This window comes from Passer domesticus, chromosome 1 (genome assembly GCF_036417665.1).
Source record: "Passer domesticus isolate bPasDom1 chromosome 1, bPasDom1.hap1, whole genome shotgun sequence".
Taxonomy (NCBI): Eukaryota; Metazoa; Chordata; class Aves; order Passeriformes; family Passeridae; genus Passer; species Passer domesticus.
Genome location: NC_087474.1, coordinates 14,165,181 through 14,185,516, shown reverse-complemented (window position 1 = coordinate 14,185,516; position 20,336 = coordinate 14,165,181). Strand labels below are relative to the sequence as shown.

The 20,336-nt window shown below is 42.6% G+C and overlaps 1 long non-coding RNA gene across 4 annotated transcripts in view; it reads left to right on the top strand.

Annotated features, from left to right (window-relative positions):
• The window catches only part of LOC135288934 (uncharacterized), a 30,137-nt gene extending 15,033 nt beyond the window's left edge, over positions 1–15,104 (top strand). For 3 of the 4 annotated variants that reach the window (XR_010351782.1, XR_010351798.1, XR_010351769.1), the window contains one exon: positions 11,179–15,104. This is a non-coding gene — a long non-coding RNA (uncharacterized LOC135288934). The remainder of the gene's footprint in view (positions 1–11,178) is intronic. The other variant, XR_010351810.1, reaches the window with a different exon arrangement.
• Positions 15,105–20,336: the final 5,232 nt, after the last annotated feature.

The following is a 20,336-nucleotide window of genomic DNA, read 5'->3' as shown; positions in this document are numbered from 1 at the left end:
CTCCTAAATCAGCCTGCTCCCCAAGTTCTGTTCCCATGTAGACAGCTGCTCATAGCTTCTGTAACAAAAACAACCCTTTCTCCAAATTACTAGTGCTGAATCCCATCTTCTCCCACACAGGCAGTGTGACCTCCCTTCCAGTACAATTCATGGGATGATGTAGACTGCATTTTGCCTCATTCCTCCCTCAGGACCACACTTGCTGGGCTGACCTTCCTTCACACAATGAGAGAATCCTGCTTGTCCCAGCTCAGGGCTGTATGTGCTTTTAGACTGCTTCACAGGCAGGTCAGGAAAGTGGTCAGAAAACTCCAACCTGCTTCACTTCATCCTTTGCAGTCATGGGAAAATAGCCTATGGTTCCATACAGCTGGAAGCAGAGATTTTTATGTGTTCCAGAAGACAACTAGCAAAACTGGAGCACTGGGGAGTCCTCTGGGTTTTCAGCCAAAATCCATAAAAAAGACACTGTCTTTGCTGCCTAAATATTGTTGCTTTCTTTTTTTCTTTCTTTCTCTCTTCTGCCCACATTTGAAGCACTGAATCATGGAATCAGTAAGGTTTGAAAAGAACTATAAGACCATCACATCCAACCATCAACCTGGCACCACCACCAGGCTCACTACTGAACCACATCCTTAAGTGCCATATCTGCCTGTTGTTTGAGCACTGCCATGGATGTGTTACACCTCTTCTCTAAGCAGTCTGTTCCAATGTGCTACAACACTTTCTGTGTAAAAAAAATTCCCAATATCTAATGTAAACCTTCTTTGGGACAACTTGAGGACATTTCTTCTCATTCTGTCACTTCTTACCTGGGAGAAGAGACTGACCCCACCTCACTATGACCTCCCGCTCACCACCCTGGCCTCCATCTTGTGCAGACCTCTAAGGCTGTCCTGATGATGGCAGCTATAAACACAGCAGCTGGGACAATGTACAACAGGCTATGGAATTCTCCCCAGTGCTTTTACACAGATCTCAGAGAGGAGAAGAGAGCAAAATGAACCTGAGGCCTTCAGAAATACTGAAGAATCAGAATAGAATAAGATTTAAGAGGAATGAGTAGAAAAGTCCAAAATGAGACCATGAGCCCAAGTAATGCTTTGGCCATCATGAACCATCCGGTTTGTTCCAGGAGCTGAAGGAAGGTGTAAAATGTAAGCCAGTGACAATGTAATACATTACAGGATATGGTGCAACATAAAATACAATGAGACCACAGTCCTGCAATGACCAATGCATGTGCAAAACTATGCACGTGGAAGGACCTGCTGAAGGCTGAGGAATTACTCTGGTGCAGATGGCTGAACACAAGCACAAAACCTTGCAAAGCCAGAGGCCAGGAGAGGTATGGTCAAGGAGGAGCTTTCCTGCCCTGGGCAGTCCTAACACAGTGTAACAGTGCCTCTGATGTTGAATTGGCTGAGAAGCAATCAGCAAGGAAATACAATATTCCTTTCTGGGGATTAAGGACCAGACATCTTGGGATAAGATTTTGCTTAAGACAATGAACAGGTTCCTTTTGATTAACCTCAGCCTTTTGAGAAGTGTAGCAAAGAAATACTGTCCACATGAATGTTTCACTAACAAATATTGTAAGCCATGGCACCTTTGTTTAAATGCCTTTCTTTGTCATGACAAGGGTTGTTCATGCAAAATGGTAAAGGAATCCTTGTTTATAGCATCCACAATAGCACTAGACTTTGTCAAGTGCAGCAACGTGAGAGGCAGTGCCATGCGGTGCACAGCTTAGGGGAATTCCCCCTCCCCTCTCTAAATTCTGGTTTTATGAAGAGAAAGGTTACGTAGTGTATATTTCAGGAGTTGAAGTCCTGAGAAAATAAACCTCACTCCAAGTACTTGTCCAGCATACAACAGATATTCCATAAAATGTATGGGCTGATTTCATGCATATGGCTGCTCGTTTTACAAGGGGATGATTAAGATGGTCATGGTTATGTTGGCTTTTAGTCCACAAATGCCTCAGCTGTTCTGGATTCATTTAAAATCATAATGTACCTCTGTGTGCTAAAAGCAAGCAGCCAGCACTGCTCTGCTCTTTCTGTCCTGCAAATCCAGCCCTTTGCTTGTGACGGCGTTTCCAACATGGTTCATTAGTCACTATTGACTTACACGGTCCATCTCTTTCTTCTCACAGTCTGCCATCTCCTTCTGCTCTGGCACCAAAGGGACCCACAGAGCAGACAGGGCTGCCTTTGGGAAGAGATGAATTTTTATTTCAGTTTGCTGGCTTCCACCCCCCTTCCTGACGTCTTTCTTACACTTTTGATATCTCCCAACTGGCATTTCACAGGCTGCCTCCTGAGGGATGTCAGCCCACCCTGTCCGGGCCTTCTAGCCACAGCACATCAAGCTGCTCTGCTGGCACTTTCAGAGGAGTAGTTTGTAGAGAGGAGGTGTTACCAGTGGAAATGTAGTTCAAAAGGGATTTTTCCCTTCCTACACTGAAAATTCAGCACTTGCACCTCAGTCCAAAAAACATGTCCAGCACCATTGGGAGAATCAGTTTTTCACACCCAGGAGTGGAGAAGCTTTTGTGGCATGGTCTGGGTGGTGCAGCATCATTCCACATCCCCTCCTCAGGAGTCACACAGGCAGTAATTAAATGGGCAGACCATGACTCACGAAACATAACCACCTTTTCTCTTTTTAATCTGTTTTGGTCATCTTGGGCTTTTCAAGCACATTCTATTTGATCCTTCCTGCTTCAAAGGTTTTTCTTGCTGCAGCTGCCTAGCATCCTTTTCCCTCACCTCCTCCATATCTTGTCCTGTATTTGGTTTATCTCTTCATTCTAAAAAGTAAAGGCATTTATTGCTCCATTCACATTAAGTGATCATCATGTAACAGAAATAAACTGCTTGTTCCTATATAATCACAGATCATTTTGCAAAACACAGGCTTCAAACAGCAGAGGTAGAAGTCCGCAATGTTTTCTTCTGAAGCAATCTTCATTTCTTAAAAAAACCAACAAAACAAACCCTAAAACCCCTAAGTCAGTATCTTCCCACAACTGCAGCTGATTTCCTGTGTAAACTAAAACCATGTGATATTCCATAAATGCTTCCAGCTCTAAATTACAGGAAATGAAAACCATCATGGAAAAGGAAAGCTTTGGACTAAATTCCCAGATCAGATATCGTTGTAACTCTATTTCAGTCTGATTACAATTTGGATGCTTTCTAACATACCTGTTAGTAATTAAAGTAGCTGATAACAGCTGTTGGAGCACAATGTTCCCCAGGGCTTGCTGTGGGACAGAGACATCTTCCACACCCAGGGCAGTGCCCCAGAGGTGCCACAGATGAAATCATGAGCTGAGTTTGATCAAGGGAAGCATTTTTATGTAGCCATTGTGAAGGTCAGGCTCTGAACTTCCAACTGTGTTAAATTGCATGTGCTGCACACAGTAACACTTTGCAGTCAGTTGGCCACACATCCACACCCACATGTAGGTGCTGTTTCACCCTCAAGGGCTTCATGGCTGTGCTGCTCTTCATTGCTCAGTAACACCTTTTGCAATGAGAAAGAACGAGTTCAGCAAGGGAATATGAGCCAGTGCTGATACAGAACATATACATGGCAAAAACATAGGAAAAGAGAGGAACTGATCTCACCCTGTCCCACCTGAATCTGGAATATGTGCATGGTCCTTTGGGAGTGGTGCTGTCTACTGCTTCTCAAAGCCTCCTCAGGGCTGCTCTAATCCCATGGAAAGCTGAGATTGTGACATCCATTGTGACATGCACCACGCAGTGTGAATGTGCAGATGTGCATGTTTTCCCCAGGACAGGGTGCCCACAGCCCCTCAGAGCTGCAGTGAAAGCACTGCAGAGTTAACAGACTCAGGCCTTCAGGTGCCTCTCTGTAGCTCTCACTTGCTGACAAGTCAAATGGTCAAGATGAGATTTATAGACACTCGTCTCAGTGTTCTCATCTCATAAATGACTGCAGAAAGGGGATTTCCATTCCAGTGACCAGTGCATTCTCTTCATTTCTGAAGAGTGTCTGTGTCCTTCAAGGCACTAAATCAGGCTGCCACTGCTAAGAAATAGAGACTTCAATTAAACAAATTAATTGCAATGTTCTACACAATCTCGTAATTGATTCACCAGGAGATTTTTTAGTTTGTTCAGCCAAGATCATGATAATTTTCCTATTGACCTGATGCAGTGAAAATAATTATCAGACTGAAAAGAAGTTGAGGCAAAGTACTAATTTTAAGGAGAGTTTTGGGTACACTATCATTCATTTCTTATTTCAAATGTCACAGGAGCAAAACTTCACTTTTACTGGGGATGGGAGTCTTGCTGGTGCCAGACCAATGCCTGTACACCACAGTCACCCTTTCAGATGTTTTAACCATTGCTGTCATTTCTTCACACATAAAACATTTGGGGTAGTCCCTAGAACATCTGGGTGTAAATTAAAGCTGTCCTGTTCCTGGTACTATGAAAGCATTTCTATAAACCAGAGTGTCTCAGCAGCCATCAATATATCATTCACATTTAGGCTTGCATTGATTTCTATCTTGTTACCAGAACAAGGCAGATGCTTCAGCAGGGCAGAGGGTCACATATCCAATGCCAAAGGCACCAAGACAATTTGCACAAATTGAGGACTTCAGCCAATACTTTTTATAAGCTGTTCCTGCTGAATGTCCCAAATGAGGGGTTTCAGTGCCAGCAAAATCATTAAAGTGAACAGGTTTGCCTTGTTCCCTACCCAGCAGACATTTCTGTTAGGGTAGGTCATTAGTTATTCCTGAGGTCATTAGGTTATCGCATTGAATCTTAATCCATCTAATTCATCCCGGTGTACTCCCATTTGTTTCTAGTGCTTGCCTTTTAAAATACCATTAAATCATGTCACAGGCTGCCTTTGCACCTGCCAAGAAAGCTGCATGCCTTCTCCGATTTTCTTTGCCAGGTGAATTCTATTTAGTATATTCCTGGAGAAGACAGCTCATTGCAAATCCTCTTTCTCCTGTTTCTCCTTCCCAAGCACACTTGCTCACTCACTCTGGGGATTTTAACTTTTACATACCCAGCTTAGCTGGCTCAAGTCAATCAGTGCTGTCCTGAGCAGTTGCCAGTGGGTTTCCATTGCCTCAAGCTAGCCTGGGTGTCCCACTTTCTCTTGCTGAGATAAGTTATTAGGGCAAAGAAAGAAGAAACTGCTTGCCTTTGACAGTGTAATGCAAAAATAAAGAAATCCCAGTAAAACCTTCCCTTCTTGTCCATAAAACTCTTTGGTAAAAAATTCTTAGAAGCATACTATAAATAGAGAAAATCCATTGAGATTGGTGAACAGCTTTAAACCAAACATATGAATTAGTAAAGAAATAGCATTCTCAGTTGTAGATAGCTTATAGTGAATTAGACCAGGGCTTTTACAGAACAAAGGAACCTAAAAAACCCCCTAATCTCACTTTGACGGGAAAAAAGTCTCTGATCACTCCACCTGCCACTTCTTTCCGTGCCAAGAAAAACTCAAGTATACACCAAAAATACTGAAGGAGAGTTGAGTGTTGCACTAAATTTATGGACCACTAGAGACTAGGGTTGAATGTGCTGACTGAACTTATTCTAATAACTTAGATGGGAAAAATCCATACTGCAAATCACCTTACTTAGGTTGATTTAACCAGAACTATTTACCCAAGAAAGAAAAAAACATCATGAGTGCTGATTGCTTTCTCTCTCACCCAAGAAATACACACAGCCAGAATCTGACATTTTTTTCTAGCTGCAAAATACCACAGAGTGGGAAGGGGAGTAGTTTGTTAGACCAAGTAAAGGATTTTTCACAGAAAACAAGCAGGATTTGCAGAGAGCTGTGTCTGTGCATGTGACAAATGTTTACCATTAGTACAAGGTTTGAAGGCACGCAGGGAACCAGAACATCCTGGGGTTGTGCTGATGTTGTCTTAGTCATCGGGGTGAACCTTAGGGAGTGCACTGGACCTTGTGTTTCTGAGCCCACATCACTTGGCCAGACCTCCATGCTCTTGGGCCATTCCGTGTGTCCTAGTTTGGATCATAACCTTAATGTTATTCAACACCACCTCACACCCTTGCCAGGGCCAGGGAAAAGGAACTCTGGCTTCCAAAAAGAAGAGGGTGGCTTCTGATCATAAAAACATGGCAGCATTGTCCACCACTGTTGGTTTTCTTATCTCATTGTGTTTTCAGCAAATTGTTCTTACCTCAACCTGTAATCTCTGCCTTTTAGGCTTCCCATCAGAGGGGGCAAGGGGAGTGGCTCATGGTCTTTTTAGTGAGAGGACTAAATTGAGGAATACCATTCCTAAACCATGACACCATGCCTTTTACTTTATGGCAAGCACTTGTTTGCAGTTGCTCACCTCATGTACACGTGCTGTGGATCTTGGTTTGGGGCAGTGGGCAAGGGGCACGGTCTGGAGGTGGATCAAGTACACAAAGGCAGGGGGTTTAATTGCCAATGACTCTAGGGCAAAAGTCACCTACACCCTAAATTATATTAGCTGAAGAGAGCAGACCCTAATTTAACAGGGCCTTGTCCCTGGACTTAGTCCAGTAAGACACACACATGTAAGTCTAGTCAGTCCTATGGTGAGGGAATGAGGAGTTAGGAAGCACCCTTGGGAGAACCTGGGGAATGTGGGGAAGGAAAGGGGTGAAGGGGCTAAAGCTAGAGCTGGTCCTGTGAAGCTAGAGCAGATCCTGGGAAGACTCAGGACAAAAGATGGGCAAAGCTGCTTTAATTAAAAATTCAGATATTCAAAGTCTTGCTGATGAAGCCAGAGTGTCTAAGAGCAGCCTCTGCTGCAGCCATGGTCTGTAGCAGCTTATTCAATGCCTAAGGCCACAGGGAGGAAAGTCCCTGCTGAAATTGCCGAGGAGGTTTCCAATTAGCACCAATTGAGGCAAGTTATTGGGGGGTTTTCTTTGTGCAGGCACAGCTCCCCTGGGGCACAGATGAGACCACCCACTTGCACTGTATAAACCACCAAAACACCATTAAACTCATGGGAACCATTCTCAATCTCTACCAACCCATACTAGATTTGAACCATCCGCCGAAAGGTGAAACGTTAATGTGAGCTAATTTTTCAAATCATTGCTGTAACATTAGGAAGAAGCTCTGGTAACCTTTTGGGGGCTGCGGACTTACTGCCTAGTGTTCATTTGGCTGATCTTACAGGCTACAATCATGATAGGATAGTGTCCCAAGAGACCAAATAAAATCCAAGAGGTACATTTTTCTTCTCAACACTTGCCCGCTATAATTCTGAATCCTTCATTAAAAATGTGATAAGCCATGCAATATATTTTCCTGTAAATTATAGCCTTTAATCTTTAATGTTAATGACAGAAATTTTACCATTAGCCGGACTGTGTTTTGCTCCACACTTTAAACATTCTTTAGTAACCATGTTTTCCTGCCCTCTTTCAGACAGATGGTAACTATTTCAGCTTGAATTCCTTTTTATATTAACATAAAGAGAATTTGAAAAAACAAACTAAGGTATAATATAACTAAAATAGAAGTACTTACAGCACTGAAATGTGAAACACTTTTTTCCTAGCTGTGACCACCCTTTGACTTTGCTGTTACTAGGTGTGTGCCTTGAAACCAAAGTCAGTTTTGTAAATACTGCTGACAAGGAGGAATCAATCCACCTCAATCCCCAAGTCACACTGCCTAAACTTGGGCTCAAATCTTAGAGGACAAATTATTGGCTTATCAGTTGGAAAATTTGTGTATTTATGAAGAATGTGAAAGCCATGTTGGAGAGTAGTGCCTGATCCAACAACTAATTTTAAGGCTGGTAAAGAAGGAATTCCTGAGGTTTAATCTCAGCTACATGTTTCTCTCCATGTCCTTCACACGTGTTTCCAGCTTCCCTTGCAGCTTTGACCCCTGTAGCTGTTAAATGCAGATTATAGCACCAACACCTGCATGTTGCACCAGTTTTGCAAGGAGTCATTAACTGTGGTGCATCTACTTACAAAGGTGGCATCACATTTCATGTAGAGCTACAGCTAACATCCAGAAAGTGCTATGGGGTTGGCCACAACCCTTTTAAAGGTAGGAGAGGAATCATGAAGAAATACTTCAAATCTGAGATGGGGGCCAGGAACTGGGGCAACATATCTCTTTTTATGTGCCAGGCATAACAGGGTCCAGTCTGCTGGCCCTGTGATGATTGCTGTGCCTGTAATGAACAGGAGGAATGGTGAAAGATTTCAGCCTTTGATCCAGATAGACTTTCCTTTGAAAACAATATTTCAAGCACAAGGCTTGGGGGTGTGTGATACCCTCCTACTGTTGCCCACCCTTCCTGTGGGCTGTTCCTTGGTCCTTGGCAGTGGCTGAGGCCACCTGAGGTGCCAAGGTGTGAGCTGGCCAGAAGCCACCCGTGGATTCAAGTAGGCAGTCTGGGAGATGGCAGGGGGAAAGTGACCTGCATGGCAGTCAGTGATCTTCATTGCTCATGAGCTTCCTGGATGTGGACAGCTTCTAAGGAAAGAAAAGGACATTTGTGTGCTTTGGCCTCCAGTGATTTTTGCTCCTTCATTAAGGGTATGAAGGGGGATAGAGCACCCTGCAATGACAGACATCAGTGATACTATTGCTGGGAAAAACAAGTGTACTATTGCTGGCAATGCTTCTGCATTGTTAGATTAATTTTTCCCCCATTTTTTTCATGCTAAATTTGGTCCTAAACACCACACATTTTAGATATTAATATCCCTTCTATGCCTCTTATCTGTAATTTTTACTATTAAGACCACAAAACTAATATTAAAAGATCAGCAGTCTCTTATTCTTTTCGGAGGAAAACCTAAACTTTCCAAAATTCCATTTCAAATTCTAGCAGTGGCAATGTGGAAGGGCTGTAACTACTGAAGGTCCTGCAATACTGGAACAGTATTGTTCCAAGTAGCCATTCAATAAGGAAGATGCTCTCACTAAAGCCTTCATGAGCCTTCCCCAATAAATCAGTATTGTTTCAATCCTTGATTTTTAGTAACAGGCCAATATTAGAACGTTGACATCATAAATTTTATCTGCCACCAAGCTCTGTTGTGATTGATAGAGTCAATGTTTTTCTGTTACTCAAATTTGCAGGTATTGTCAGTGTAATTCCTGCTACTGCATCTAAAGAATGTTGTATATTACACCTAATATTGGCATCTTTTTCTCAGTTTAAGCAGATTATTTTTTGCAGCTGTAATGCAGTAGCACTAAAATGTAGCTGATGATCCATATCTAGCAGAGCAAACACTAAATCAGCAATAGGCTTAATTACCACAAGGTGAGAAAATTTTGCCCTCCATGAAGTTGCAAGGCTCATGCTTGTGAAGTGAGGTAGGCATGTGGACCCTCCTTGTCATCATCAGCTTTCTCAGAATTAATTTTGTTACATAAATTTCCTGTCTGGAGAGTTCTATCTGTGTATTTTCCTGTAAATCCGTATGCACTTTAGTACGGTCAGTAAATAATAATAAATATTAATTATAGGCAGTTCTGGTTTTATCACACCGTACCTGTTAAAAGCCAAAACTTTACCTCATCCTTTATTATAATATTGTAAAATAATGATTTATATTTCTAATCTTTTACTGGACAGCTGAATATAAATAATCTCTCATTTTTGTCTCTTGGACTCTCAACAGCTTTATCTCTGCTACTAATGGCTTCTTATGTCTCCAGAAAGAACAAAGCATAAAAAAAAAGAAGATAATGATTTAATCAAAGACAACTCAAATGGCAGTTTTGCTGTGCGGACATAAACAGAGTTAATGGTTCTCTCAGGACTCCTTTTTGAGAACCATAAAATCCCAACACTTAAGAAATAAGAGTTAATACACACTTTAAGAAGTGTTTTTCTAGTTGAGGAAAAGATTGAAGTCTAATAGATTATTAGCTGAATCTTAAAACATTTATGATGGTGGGAAGACAGGGTTTTATTATACCTTTCATCTTCACTTATTTATTCTTACAATAAAATCAAATCATCAGTAATAAGCTGATATTTTGGTGTCAAATGTAACCTAAACCACACACAAAAATGGAAAATCATTCAAGCAATATGTGAACCTTTAGTGATTGAACCTTAACTAAGTAATGGACTACATGAGGTGCCACTTGGGCATTTTATCTTACTCCAAGGACTCTTTCTCTCATTTTAAAGTGCTAGCTTCTGGCATAAACAATTATGGGGAAGTCTTCCTGCCATTGGCATTGCTGGACAGTAGCATTTTCAAAATGAGCTTCCCACAAGTCTTCCTTTCTACTTGGGAGAAAACAGTACAATTAAAGCTATCATACAAAGGAGATGCTGAGGTGTCTGCTTACTATCCAGCTGCAAAAATATGTGCATTGCTGAGACAATTTACTGCAAGACTCCTTTCTCACTTTTTAATGGTGTTAACTGGAAATGACTAGGAAATTTCCAAGTGCAAATTTGGTCTGGATTTCTGGAGACTAACCAAATGAAAGGTGAATTTAGACTAAAAATAGTATAAGCAGCTTACAGGCTTATAACTATAGATGAAAGATTATATTCTGTGTGGGAGTTTTGCAGGGAACGTAGGCAAAAGTGTTCAATGTCACTAACCAGTTTGTTTCTTTCCATTACACAAATAAAATATATTTTAGGACACAAAACATTAGCAAAGAAAGCTGGAAATTTTAACATCTACTGGAGTACCTAATTTTCTTTTAACCCTGTACTGTTTTGCAAGCACCTTCATAGTTTCTATTCCAAAAAATAAATAAATGCAGACTGTGCTACTTAATAGCATTAGGAGCATCAGTCTGCTCCACTGGCTGGATCTGGATCAAACAGTAGAGATCAAAAAGAATATAAATGTATTTGATGTTCCATCATATCCAGAAATAAACTGCATGCAATAGAAGGACTAAAGTGAAGAAGCATATATGTTAAGTATTTTTATTTCCAGTGTTCCTTCACAGTTACTGGATTAACTCACCCTTCATTCCCTCTTTACTCATTCAGATCTTGACTCTTTTATCCTCTGCTGGCAAATTGAAGGTCTGCCTTGTGGTCAGAGGTCACTGAATTAATCACTTTAAACAAGAGATTTGCTGAGGTTTCAGAATTTCTAGTGTGACCTATTTCTCCTTTGTGTTTTCCAGAGCTTTCCCCCTGTTGTTTGTAAAAGAAAAATCTGTGGAACAAGATCAACAGTCATAAAGTGCCAGGAAATGAATGGTCTTGTGGCCCAGCTTACAGGAAAGTGAGTGGCTCATATTCCCAAGCTGGGCTAGCTGCCTTGGTTGCTGACATTTTTCTAGTGCCAGGATCTGGCTGCTGCAGTAGAAGGATGCAGCGATGTGGGCTCTGTGGCAAAGCACATTCCTCCTAATGTTAACATTGACATCCACCCTTAAGTCCCATAGGTGCAGAGAGGAGAGTTCTACTCAGTTACATGGTTCAACCAACTGGAAATGCAACCTTCTTAATGTTACACTCAATACAGTTTTCAAATTGTCATTATACAATGGAGTCCTTAGGACATGGTGCTTTTCTCTGCTTGGTACCAATAATTAGCTCTGCAGGGAGAAAATCACCAAAATTGAAAAAAAAAACCTCTTGACCCAAACTGTTTTGGAGAACTTCTGGAAACTTTTTGGAACGGTGACCAGACAAGTCCAGACAAGAGGAATCTGTGCCTGCTCTGCTTCAGAAGTTGAGCCATGACATCTCACTGGTACAGCAGTGCTGTTGGGACAGGGGTCTGGTTCCTTCCACGGGGACATTGCAGCAGCAGTGTCTGTGCATAGGGATGTGTGTGAACTAAACTTTCACCAGGCTCTTCTGGACAGCGTGATGTGTCCTCTTTTGTGCACTGGATGTGCCATTTCTTTGGCAACTCTGGGGACAGAACTGCCTTCCTGCATGCATGTACTGTAAACAGCATGCTGAACATTTAAGTCTGCACCTTATCTAAAGGCAAAAAGAAGAAAAGTATAGCATATTTTGGCAGCAACTTATGCCACATGGGCAAGAATATGACAGTTGTAGGAAAGCCTTCCTATTGTTTTTTTCCACCTTCCACTCTAGCTGAGTCCAGGTCAAAAGTGCAACTGCCAACAGGTGTATGCTTGGGTGCTGTGGAAGGAGAGTGTTAGCAAGGGTCCTGGCATGTCAAAAGGCTCCTAGTACCTCCTTTATTGACTTGTTCAGTCCAGAGGCTTCCCCTTTTGCAGCCATCTTCTCTCTTCAAACATAGAGAGGGCCAATTTCCATATGCATTAACATTCCAGGGGCATCACAGGAGCAGCAAATCCTTTGAAGGGTAGAGAAGCTCTTTCTAGCTATTTCCCCTTGGAGCCGATTCCAACGCAAATCTGCATCTGAACAACTGTTCAGTGACTAATGCATGAATTGTACCTTGACCAGTTGCAATATTGCACTCAGGATTTTTTTATACTCTGTTTCCACTGAACCAAGTAGGATTTAAAGAAGCACTGTAAGATTTAGTGAAATGAGGGTTGTGTTTGGAGCCAGGGCTCAAGTGTTCTCCCTTCTTTTATGGTCTACTCAGATATAGGGAACACACTTTAAAAAATAGAATTTCTCACTCCCATGCACAAGGGAGCTAGCGTAGGTGGGAAGAAAAGGTCACTGCCTGCTCAGCCCTTGCCCCATTGCACCATTTCACCTGCTGGCATTCCTCTCAGCCATTCCACAAGCATTAACAGCTTTTTACTGGATTACTCTACTTTCTATCCTGCTACACCTTTGATCTACATTACATCTTGAAATATGGCATTTAAAATGTAAAATAAAAAAAAAGAACTAATTCCATTAACTCAAAATAGGTCTCTAATTGACCTCTTAATGTGGTGTATTTAACATGACACCATACCATTTTCATATGTAAATGGGATGATTCTTAATAATTCAGTGCTTCTATTTTCATTCTATAGAATACATCTTCAAGGGAGTTGGGAGAACGTTGTGAATTTCTGTCATTTATCACTCTGCCACAAAAATTAAACTGCAGCTGCCAACATGAAACAGTGCATTTTACACCTGCCTTCCTATGCTTTGCTCCTGCGGTGCACAACTCCAAAACCTGTGTGCTTTTCTTATAATAAACATATTGAAAACTTCCTAATCTGTTCAGTAGCAGGAAGAGGAAGGTGCTGACAAACAGCATTTCCCATTGCAGGATTCAGCTCAGACTCCCAGCTATTCTGAGGAATAAAATGTGCACAGAGGAGAACTTATTAATTTGATTCCATGTCGGGCTCGTATGCAGCATCTCCCTGTGCCACCTCCCTCTCCCCAGCCAGCCCGTCCCCTCCACCCCCCCGGTGACACTTCACATTTAACCTAAACCCTCTCAGATTAAGCGGGCGTGTAATTTACTCCCGCAGCGAGGTCCATTGCAGTTGTGGAGGTGATGTAAAGGAGAGTTTGTTTAAACAGTGTTAAGCCTGCAAAACTGCAGGAAAAAACGCTGGTCTGGGCTGTCAGCAAAGCCTTTAATGTGCATTCAGTCTTGCATTCATCTGGGATCTGTGTATGGTATTGATTGATGTTTTATTACTGTTTGGTAGATAAAAATATTGAACTTAAGAACAACTCAATTGCGGGAAGGGCTTTATATAGTCATCACAACATGCTTCTGCTGCTGCTGTGAGTGTAGGAGGCAGGGTAGTTTTCTACCACTTAACATGTAAAGTCTGACATATTTTAAGAACATAATCAAACTGCAGCTTTAGAAATCACTTTAAACATAAAAAAACCCCAAAGAAATAAATCCATAGTCTTTTGAAAATTTCCCTCAGCTAAACTATTCCAATATGCTATTTTTACTTTTATTATTTCTTTCCGCCTTTGGCAGCACAGGTCTTTTCAACCAGATAGGGTATAATGGACCATGAAAGCAGGATACATCCTCAGAACCCAAATGTCAGCAGCAGTTAAGGTGAACTGCTTCATTCTAAGGTGCAACGAGTTACCTTGTGCTTCACTGGAAACCTCAGCACTGGTGGGAGAGAGGGACTGGGAAAGGAGGTGGTTCTTCACCGAGATGGATTGTGACAGCCCTCAGGCCACTGGTGCCTCCTCGTTCTATGAAACAACAGCTTTGTTAGAGAAGTACAAGGGAAAGTATCATTGCCAGGTTTGCACTATTTCCCCCTCTCACAGACTGTATTTTACACAGCTGACAGTGCATTTGTTACAGCCTACCTTCAGATGTGTGCCAACAGGACATACTGGAAATTGTGCACCCAGACCAGAGGATTTCTTAACCATAGGCCTCTGACATCTGCTGCACACTTGTTACACGGCTGGAACATGAACAGAGCTTTTAATTTTGCTCTTTGATTTTTGCATTCCTGTTTTTAAATGCTGTTTATGTAATTTATGCCTTGCAAGCCCACAGAAGTTTGGTGGAAAGGAACTTCTTTATTTGAACTCTCCGAAGTGCAATATTTCTCTTGGCTTAATTTTTCCCTCCTTCTAAGCTTATGAATTATCATCTGACAAATTGGATCTGTTCTTTTCCAACAAGTTATTTGAACACATACTTGTAGCTGTTTTTAAGAACAGTACAGCTTTCAGATAACTTCATTGTTATTTTATGTGCCAGATGTGGTTTGTTTTCCACAGTTGGAGTATTAGAAAAATGTTGCATAACCACAAACATCCATCTATTCTTTTACAAATAGAAATTAAAATCTACAGATAAAAGGTAAGTGGATCATGCAGAACCCAACACTGCCTTATTTCACTTGTCTCTTTATGCTGAAATGAGTTCAGGCTTGCAGTCACCTCCCTGCCAAAATACAAGCTCGTCACTCATCTTCCCTGTGCCTGGGCTTCCCCAGCCATCCTGCTTCTCTGCACTCCAGTGACTGCATTTGACTTAACATGCCCATTGACCAGAAGCATCGAAAGAAATCCTTCTTTATTCAAACCTTCAAAGCAAGTTCAGTAAGCCTTTTGGTTACTCTCCACTGACTATGTCACCCACATTAACAGATTTACTTTTGAAATTTAAAGTTTCATTAAAAGCTGGGATGTGCCCTGAATTTTATCCATATTCTGTGCAGCCTCTGTTTATTTCTCTCTTTTGGGAGTTGTTACACAGAGGAATAGCTGGTGTCTCTAACTTTTTATCAAGTGCCCTGAATACCACTTCTGGGGGCTGTAGGATGAACCCATGGAAGGGTTCCCCTGGCTCTGCAGTGAGATTGTACACTGTGAGACTCTCTCCCTTCAAAGCAGGTTAAATGCAAATAAACACATTTAGCTCAGTGGGGATCCAACAGGGCAGCCAACATGTGCACCCAGCTGCGAGCTCTGTGAGGTCTGGGTGACACTGACTTTCTTCAAAGGAAAACACAGAAACAAAATGATTTTACAAGTTCTGTGAAAGCTGCCTTTGCAGATGATGACTGGAGAAACACAGGTACCAGTTGGCAGAAAACTAAATTTAGTCCCAAGCTCCACGACAGCAGCAGCTCATCTTTCTTTGGGAATTGATTGTCCGTGTGTGCAGCACTTGTCACTGTGTGTTCCCTTTGCAGAGTGTCCTGTCCAGGGCAGGCACAGGGTGGAAAGGCTGCCATGTCCATGCTTCAGCTGAGGACAAGGGGAGGTAGCCCAGTGCAACATGCAAAGCCAGACAATGCATAAATTACAATTACTGATGAGCCAAATCTGCAGAAACCTTCAAAGCAGCATGCTTGAAATGTTGCTAATATTTTAACATTTTAATTAAGTAGATGTTTTATTCATGCTGTAAGTACTTTATGATCACTGACTCTGCAGTCTTCTGGACTTCAGACCTCAAAGATGTAGAAAAGGGAACACCCCACATACAGGAGAAGAAGAGTCTTCTTCAGATGACAGAACTCAATATTTTTCTGGTTTATTTTTAGTTTTATAGATAGAATTGATCAGGAATTGACAGACCAAGTCATTATGGCTTTAAAAAGTTTAAATGTATGCCACTTTGGCATTAGAAAAATACTTAGGTACATTGCAGCATTTTCTGTTTTCAAGGTGCCACAAATGTTAATTGAGAAATGAATTTTGCTTGCCTTAGCTAGAAATGTCCCCTGTCACTCTTGGACTTTCCCCCGAAGCCAACAGCAAAGGTCTTTATCATAACTGCTGCAGCAGCACTGGGCACAGATCATGCCTTGACTAAGGGGATATGATGCAATAAAAAGCTTTATAGATAATGAAACCATCTCCCTAAAGCAGTGCATTGAGAGGAGACTGGACACTGTTACAGGAAGTTATGCATTACCCAGCCCATGCTTCCAGCAGGCAGGACCTTGCAGGCAGCTCTCTGCCCACCCCAGCACAAACCCAAGCACCTTCCATGCTGTTCACTGAAAAATCCCAAAGGGATTTCACCACATGAGCACCTGCCCCTCAGAGGGTCGCTGGCATGGGCCTGCAGGGTGGGAGTGGAAAGCCTTGCACGCTGCTGATTTCCAAATCCTGAATCTGCTTACCCAAGAATAGAAAGGCTTGGAGTGCTTCACAGCCAAGTGCCACAGGTGGTCTTTCCTTGGGGAATATACAGCCTGAAAAATTCATGGGATGGAGCTGTTGTGAAGGTGGGCTCTCAAATAAACAGGTTCAATGTATTTTAGCTTGTCTGTGCAATGCTCTAATGTAACAGCCCCCAGTTCCCTTGGTTTCTAAATTATGTTTCAGCAGTAATTCTGAGGTATCCTATGGGGACAGCAACGTACAGGAATCATATCTTGAAAATAAACAAGAGCCTTGAATCCCTTTATTTATCAAAGATATTCTTGGTGACAATGTAATGAAAGACTAGAAGGACTCAAAATCACAGAATAAGCTGAGTTGGAAGAGACCCAGAAGGATCATCAAAATCCAACTCCTGTCCTTGCACAGAACAGCCCCAAGAATGACACCCTCTCAATGGGCCAGAGACCATTGTCCAAAAGCTTCTTGAGAGCTTCTTGAGCTCTCACAGGCTCAGTGCTGTGATAACTTCCCTGGGGAGCTGTTCCAATGCCCAGTGACCCTCTGGGTAAAGAACTTTTTTATAATATCCAACCTCAACCTCCTGTGAAAACTTCAGGCCATTCCCTTGGATCCTGGGGGGATCACCAGAGAGGAGAGAAGAAAACAGTGTCTGTTCCTTCTCTTCCCCTCACAAGGAAGTTGTAACTGCAGTCATGTCTCCCCTCAGTCTCCTCTCCCCCAGGCTGAACAGACCAAGTGATCTCAGCTGCTCCTCACACAGCTTCCCCTCAAGGCCCTTCACCATCTTCATTGCCCTCCTTTGATGCTTTCTCACAGCTTTGTATCCTCTTACACTGTGGCACCCAGAGCTGCCCCCAGCACTCGGGGTGAGGCTGCCCCAGTGGGAGCAGAGCAGAACAGGGCAATCCCCTCCCTTGCCCTGCTGGCCATGCTGTGCCTGGTGCCCCCAGGACAGGGTTGGCCCTCCTGGCTGCCAAGGCACTGCTGGCCCATGTTCAGCTTTCTGTCCACCCGGTCCTTTCCCAAGGAGTTTCTCTCCAGCCTCTCATTCTCCAGTCTCTACATCCAGGTTTTCCCCATCTCAGGTGCAGAATCCAGCACTTTGCCTTGTTGGACTTCATGTGGTTCATGAGTGCACAGACCTCTAACCTGTGGAGCTCTCTCTGCAGGGCCTCCCTGCCTTAAAGGGAGTCAACAGCTCCTCCCAGTTTTGGGTCAGCTGCAAACTTCCAGTCCCGTGTCCAAGTCATTGATGAAGATGTTGAAGGATGGAGCCCTGTGGAGCCCCACTAGTGACAGGTCACTGGTCTGATATCACCCCATTCCCTGTAATCCCTTGTGCCCAACCCACGGGCCAGTTGCTCACCCACTGCATGATGTGGGGAGCACAAGGACATGGCATCACATACAAGCAAGAGGGGCCTGCCAAGAATGAGGGAGGGCAGAGTCTGTGGCTGTACAAAACTAAAGAGTGAGGCTGGCAGCCACAGAGGTGCATCCTTAGGAAGGTGCACGACAAAGAGTAGAGGAAAATTATTTTCAGTGGGGCCAGTATTGGTAAGAGGATTGGCAGACTCAAGGTGAGGCAGAGAAGAGAGAAGATGGAGAAACAGTTTGTGCTAAACTGGATCACAGGGTAACATTCTACAAGAAATTATTCTGCTTGTGCATTTCTTTGTGTCTGCTTTATAATTCTATGCCAACATATCATATAGGTAAATCTTATTTTCCCAATTATTCCTGTTGGCTCTGCATCATTATAATTGAAAGGTTCTGCTCTTCTCTCAGCATGAGCTCACCGAGAACAAATTGCTCTTACAGAGGAGCTGATGTGTGAGCACATGCTGGGAGGACCTGACAGCACGTGGGGCAGCTCAGGCACTGGCACAGAACCAGCTCCCAGTGAGCAGGGAGCATGCAGGCCACTTCTAATTACATGACTTTTTAATATCTCCGGAGGAAAAAAAAAAAAAAGTGCCTTCAACAGGACATTTCTTCCCCTGGTCTCAAAACGTTCTCCAGAGGTGGTGGTATCTAGTCACAGTTAGAGCTGGACACTGAGACATTCAGCAATGTCTGTCCATCCAGATCTAATCACTGCAATCTTTTCAGGAATGTTAGATGGGAAGAGGAGGGAATCAAAAGACAGTTGCCCATAGCATCTGCCAACAAATCTGCTTCTCATTTTTACCATCTCACATTTGGAAAACACATTAACACCTCACAATATCTCATTGTAGAGAGCATTTCTAAGATTCAGTTTCATTATTCTGATTCATATCACTGCTGCAATCATGCTGGTCAATGAGTTCTTTGATTCTGATGTTAACTGCCAGTGTCTCACTAATTGACTCAATAGAGAGAATTACACTTACTGGTCAGTGTAGTGGAACACTGAATAACCACACTGTTTCAATTAAAAAAAAAAAAAAAAGCCTTTAAGGAGCTGAGATAAAGCACAGGATTAAAGGAACAGGCTAAAAGATCTGCATTTTCATTCTGACCAGCACTTTGCAGTCAAACACAACACCTTGTGTGTGGTGTATGACAACACTTAATTTTAAAAAAAAGTTCCACTGAGCAGGTAAGCACTACATTGAATTAAAAGATACCTCTCATTTCCTATAAGATTTAAAATTAATAACCTAGGGAAAATAATTGCCTGACTGCTGAGAAATGATACATAAAGCAAAGTCATAAACGCATTATATACTCTGTGTATGTATTTAATGTTCCCTCATTACCTCTGATTACAGCTTGCCACATCAACAAAACACCTGGTCTGGTATTTTTCTTACATTAAAACCTCTTGGCCAGTTGCAATTTTTATCTCAAAAGCAGCTGAAACCTTTGTTTACCATCTCACAGGACATGTTGTTACAGTCTCGTGCTGAAGATCTTTTTCAATGACACGCTTGACGGGACTGAACGTGCATGTTCACCAGCTTTCACCTTCACTATTAATAACAGCACAGCTCCTACCTGAAATGTCTTCTATAATTGTGTAATTACACAGCTCATTTATCCAATTGTTAAGCCAGGAGTCTGATTAAATATTAACAACAGCTTGGTTCTCCTAGTGTCATTAGCTGGAAAGCAACCCTGTAATCTCAGGTAACCCATGATGGTAATTACCCTTCACAGCTCCCCTCAGCTGAAAATCCAGCACAATCAGAGCAGATGAGGTTGCCCAGCAGAAAACACATCACCCCTCTGGTCCTCCTCAACAGTGCCTGAGCCCTGTCCTGTGTTTGTGGACTTCCCATGATCAAAAACCAGGTACAGAGCACTGCAGAGGGTGGCACTGGCTGGATTTACTTCTTTAATCCCATGCTGCATGTGGAGAAATTACTGATTTCCAAAGTAATTTGTTACTTTAAATCAAAGAAGGGGAAGTTTTGTTTGACCCAAACATTTCTTCCAATGGAAAACAAGGGGAAAAGCAGATCATCCTAGTTTGTGATGAGCTGTGAGTGAAGCTCTTGTATGTGGTCTTGTGTCAGAGGGGCACATGCCCAGGGAATATCCCAAATTATAGATGACCTGAAAGGAAATGCATAAACCAGGAGCAAGTTGCACTTCCAATGCCTTCTGCATGGGAGTATCACAAGGCCCTTTAAAATAAAATGTTGCAGAAGAGAGCATCAAAATGCTATAAACAACCCCAAGCAATGGCAAACAGATGTTTAGCTGAGCCCCGTGAGGAGGAGCCCTCACCAAAACCCTGGGGACCCTCCTGAGCTGCTGGGAGGACACGAGCAGGCACCCTCTGCCCCTGGCATGGGGACCACACCGTGGGGAC